This window comes from Sardina pilchardus, chromosome 20, assembly GCF_963854185.1.
Source record: "Sardina pilchardus chromosome 20, fSarPil1.1, whole genome shotgun sequence".
NCBI lineage: Eukaryota > Metazoa > Chordata > Actinopteri > Clupeiformes > Clupeidae > Sardina > Sardina pilchardus.
Window position 1 is genome coordinate 16,117,312 of NC_085013.1, and position 5,491 is coordinate 16,122,802.

Genomic DNA, 5,491 nt, shown 5'->3' on the forward strand with positions numbered 1-5,491 from the left:
CTGGGAACGTTTTGTGGTGATACATAAAAGTTTAAAATGTTACCCTATCTACCAGTATAGCATTATATGGCGTTTTTAATGCAATAGTACACCATTTTCAAGACCCAAAGTGACTGCTTTAATGACTTCTGAAAATTGTCAAACAAAGATTTCCTGATTCTTCAGGTTCTAAGGATTCCAAAAATATATAGTTTTCATAATCCCCATAATTTTCTCTCTGTAGCGCTTCTTGGCTGTTTCCTTGGAACTGGTCAGGTAGTTGGTCAACAATGACCTCTGAGTGTCCGTCAGGCTCTTAGCTGCCGTCTCAAATACTCTCCGTGCCGTCTGACAGTTCACTGTCGGGAGTTTGTATCTAAAATGCAGTTTAAACATTATGTTAGAAATGTATCAACACATGTCATCTGAGACAGGAGTTTGAATCTAAAATGTAGTTTAAACATTATGTTAGAAATGTATCATCAGACATAGAATAAGGGAAATGATTACTTTAAGTGTAGCTTAAACAGGTCATTTGATGGGTTGCCAATTGCCTTCCCTGCCGAGGAGACAAGGAACCTGTGTTCTGCATCAACCTTTTCTTTCTTTGTGCGTTTCTTGTTGAATCTCAGGAGCTGTGGACGTACCCATCTGTAGTACAGATCAAACCACTGTTGGCAGAGGAGAGGAGGGAATTAAGATTATTTTACTGCTGTTTAACACGTTCTGACAGGTTGTCACAGGAAATGGGATTTCACTGACTTGAACTTACACGCTCCTCCTCCTCCGACAGCACAAACACATGATCCTGCACGCCAATGACATAATGCGAATCGCACCCTCTCTTGGAAAGCCACTGTGACCTGTAAAACATGAGGATATCACATTTAGTAGAGTTAACGACTAAAATGTTACATTTAATGAAAATAAAATGAATGAAAATGGACCAATTCAGAACAAAATAACACAGAAACACTCAGTCATGCGCTTTACCACTCTTGGTAGTTGGAGGTGTTTGAGCATGATGACAGCCTGGAGGTACTGCACCACCAAGACGCACTGGCCTGGCTCTAGGGTGCCTGGGCAGCTGTCAGACAATGCGTCCATAACTGCCAGAAAGTCCTTTTGGGCAGCCCCCAGAACAGCCCAGCATTCATGTGGTCGTAACTGACGTTGGCTGCTAGTCAACAAGTCATGCCTATGACAAAACACATCAGCTGTAACAGGTCATATTACAGCTGGCAGGGAGAGGACTAGCTGTTCTGTAGTGTAATAATTCACATGGGTACAAACACTTCAACTGACCTCTTTTGGGTGATCTCTTTGTCCACCAGCTTAGAGGTGGCCTTCTGCAGAGAAGCAATGAACTTAATAAAGTCCTTGCACTGGGAATTGAGGGCCTCATCCTCTTGCCACAGGTTGGTCAGTGTAGTCTGGAAAATCAGGGAATATGTCAGAAAAAGTAGAGGGATTTAAGTATGTACATATCGCAATAACAACATTTCCATGTATTGTCTACACTCTTGATATCATAATAGAAAAACTGCTACCAACTTCTTCAAGCTCGTCAGGTAGTTCCTTTGCGTTTTATTTTTCAGTTTTACCCCAGAGAGGACACGTATGTACTGTCTGAGCTTCTCTCTGTTCTTGACAAACTGCAAGGATGGCTCCTCAGGGTTGATATAGTAGAGGTACCGGGATACATTTGTAACCTGAAAATCAAAGAAACAATGTTAAACCAGAAAAGCTCTGAGAGCACAGCACCAAGCGAAAACATAACCGCTTCCTGGATCCGGACAATGATCCGGATCACTCCCAAAATGTAATGGTCTCTTCCTTTGGGTCATTTCAGACCTTCCCTGAAAATGTCATCGAAATGCATCCATAACTTTTTGAGTTATCTTGCTAACAAACAGACTAACAGACAAACATACAAACAAACCCAGATGAAAACATAACCTCCTTGGCGGAGGTAATTACCTTCCAATCATGACTGTTGCTTCAACTTTTATAAACCTTTCTAATTAATGTTTCTAATGAACACTGTGTGTAATGATGGTCCTTACCTCCTGTTTAAAGTGTTTATTGAGGAGATCTTTCCGTACGTGTTTGCCATAGTCTCTCAGCAGTGGATGTTTCAAGTCATGCTTTTCATAAAGGCCCTTCTCATACATGTGCTGCTTGGTCGGGTTGGTGAGCGCTGTTTACAAATCAAGCCAAACTGAAGGGAAAGGAGACAACGACGATGGCGGCGGTAAAGAGAGCGGAATCATTTGTTTGGACTGACAGCGAGGTCGAAATGCTATTACGACTCACTCGATTACAAGGCAAGTCAATTGCAAGTGAATGTCGACTGGGAGTAATGTCAGAGTAAATATGCGGACTTAACTGCAGCGTTTAGGGCACAGTGTCCGAGGGAGACAAATGAGGACTTTCCTCACACAGCAATGACAGTTACAAAAGGCCAGGTGACCACGAAGCTAAAAAATATTCGTGGCAAATACAGACGGGCCGTGGACACCGGACGGCGAAGTGGCCAAGGACGGGTGGTTATGCTCTTTTATGAGCTTTGCCAGGAGATCTGGGGTGGGTCACCTGCCACGCGCTGCATCGAGTCTAGCATCGAGACCGCTGACCTGGAGGAGTTGTCGTCCCAGCCCTCAACATTGACAGAAGCGATGCCTGCATCCCCAATGTTGACAGACTCTGACTGTCTTCCTCCTGCAGTTGTGAAGCAGCGCCGGCATTTGCTCCAGGTAGGCCCATGATTTCCAGCTAGTGTTACTGCCGTGTTGTTCTGGGCATTAGGATGGATGCATGTTCATGTAGCCTAGGTGTGTTGCTGCAGCACATAATTCACAACGTAGTTTTGACTAGCTTGCCCAACAATAATATTCTGCTCTGTTTCATTTTAGGCCAAGCTGGACAGCCACAGAGGGGACCGTTTAAAGAGGAAAGCTCAGACTGACTCTGCAGAGGAGGATGTAAAAATCAGGTCAGGTCCCTTTCCACAGGTGTATACAATCAAGCACCATGCAGTCTGCATTGATAATCAAGGTGCTTGATTGTATACACCTGTGGAAAGGGACCTGATGAAACCCATGAATACTACTTCTTCTTCTTCTGTAGTATTTGGCGGCTGGACATGCCGGAGGATACCCAGCAACGCTTCGTCTGACATCACGTGAAAAGGGCTAATTGCTCCTGAGGCCCCAGTTTGTACCCCCCCACAGCAACAGTGGACAATTCCATGGGTACCCACCATCTTATGTCCAATTAACACCACAACCCACTACACTGCCTTTCTGCACACACCTGGGCCCAATCCATCTACATACGACACGCACAATCGACATGCACAATACAAACCTACACCAACACGCAGCCCAGTGAAGGAAACATTTTCATTCAGGAGAGCACTGCTGCAAAGTGATGTGGAGTGAGATGTTTTATTTGAGATGTGAGATGTTATATTTGCACATATAGCTTGGTTGCACATTTTAAACTTGCACAAATGTTGACTTTTTAATAAAGGAAAGATTTCTGAAAGTGAGTGCAGTCATTTGTTTATTTTCACTAGACACAACATTACACGCACAGCTTTACAACATTTTAAAAATGACAATCAGTGAACCATTCAGTCTTGGGCCAGTCTTTTATTAAGGGTACTTTAATGACTGCTCACAAAGTACTCTTAATAAAAGACTGGCCCAAGACTGAATAGTTCACTGATTGTCATTTTTAAAATGTGAATAAAGAGTACTCAAAGTACCTTGACCCATAGCAAAAGACTGAATAGTTGTAATTTTGAAAGTATTGTGAATGTCACAACACTTTCAAAATTACAACTATACAGTCTTTTGTCATGGGTCAGGGTACTTTGAGTACTCTTCATTCACATTTTAAATATGACAATCAGTGAACTATTCAGGCTCGGGCCAGTCTTTTATTAAGGGTACTCATTATTCACAACACTTTTTACAAAAATTACAAAATTACAACTATTCAGTCTTTTGTCATGGGTCAAGGTACTCCAGTACAACACTCAACAATAACAAAAAATAGTAAAAAAAGAGAAAAGAATAAGGGCAGTAAGCTATGTATAAGAATAAACGACTAAATATAGTATGTACATTACAAATGAATAGATGCTATGGGTGGCCTTGTTCCTGTCAAGGTGTACCATGGTCGTGGACACCCCAACAGGCAAGACAACAAGTCCGTTATGGGTCAAGGTACTTTGTCAGTACTCTTCTCACTCTCTTTCCCTCCGCCTCGTTACAGTCAGTGGTGTAGTTGTTGTGTTGTCTTGGCGGCTGCAAGTCGATATCACACTGTATTGCTCCTGATACAGAGTGATCAGCCACAGCCTCCTTACTGTCCTCACAAAAGTTATGGAGAACAAAGCAAGCATAAATCACATGGGGCAGGTCATGCAAGTTGATGTCCATAGGCCTCTTCAATGCTGCAAATCTGGCTTTAAGGCGACCAAAAGCACACTCGATGACCATGCGTGCCCTACACAAACATAGCCCAAAGTACTGTTCTTGAGGTGTGGAGCCACCACCGGAATATTCCCTCATCAAGTAAGGCATCAGAGGGTAGGCTGGGTCACCAGAAGGAAGATGGGTATGGCCTCCTCATTATCCACAATCTGCTTTTTCAGAGCAGGGATCTTGCCAGTCTTTAGGTGTGAGTTGATGGCTGAATTAGCAAAAACTTGTGCGTCGTGTACAGACCCAGGCCACTTTATCGAGACGTCCATGAATTTAAACTTGTAGTCACATGCTGCCTGTACATTAATGGAATGCCTGCCTTTTCTGTTAATGTAGTCCATGGAGTTGGTAGATGGCTGCTTTATTTCGATGTGGGTGCCGTCGACCGCTCCCAAACACTGTGGCATGCCATGAGCATGATGGAAGCCCAAAACCAGATCCTCGACCTCGGCCTCCGTATGAGGCATCTTTATGTATTTGGGACCAAGATGGATAGCGATAGCACTGCAGGTCTGCCTGACGACGCCAGACACAGACTGTTGCGACACACCAAAGGCGTTAGCAGTCTTTCGTAGCCGTCATTCGTCACTCAAGTAATAAAGCGTCAGCGCAACCCTTTTGACAGTCTCTATTGGCGCACGCATGGTTGTTGTTTGCCTTTGAATGTATGGACGAAGTTCTTCGCTCAGGGCGACGACAGATGTTTTGGACATGCGAAAGTTCTCCATCCATTCTTTGTCCACAACAACACCATTGACGAAGTTGTCCCACCAACTGCTGGTTCTCCCTGGCCGAACCCAAAATCTTCTTCTAGTTGCCCTCCTGGTAGTCCTTCGCGGTGGATGAAGACTGTGGTTTATCTGGTCGTCTATCTGCCTTTTTAGCTCAGTGTGTTGACACAGGAGCATGAGATTTTGCGCTAATATTTGCAATATGTTTACCATCTTCTCCAGCAGGAACACGAATATGTAGTCCGTCATCGTTGTTGTTGTTGCTGTTGTTGCTATGAGACGTCT

At 43.9% G+C, this 5,491-nt stretch overlaps 1 long non-coding RNA gene across 1 annotated transcript; it reads right to left on the reverse strand.

Moving 5' to 3' along the window:
• Nucleotides 1-244: 244 nt before the first annotated feature.
• Nucleotides 245-843, reverse strand: LOC134067663 (uncharacterized). The gene is made up of 3 exons (XR_009936537.1): nucleotides 752-843; nucleotides 490-650; nucleotides 245-355 (listed from the first exon to the last, which is right to left on the reverse strand). It is a non-coding gene; the product is annotated as an uncharacterized LOC134067663 (long non-coding RNA).
• Nucleotides 844-5,491: the final 4,648 nt, after the last annotated feature.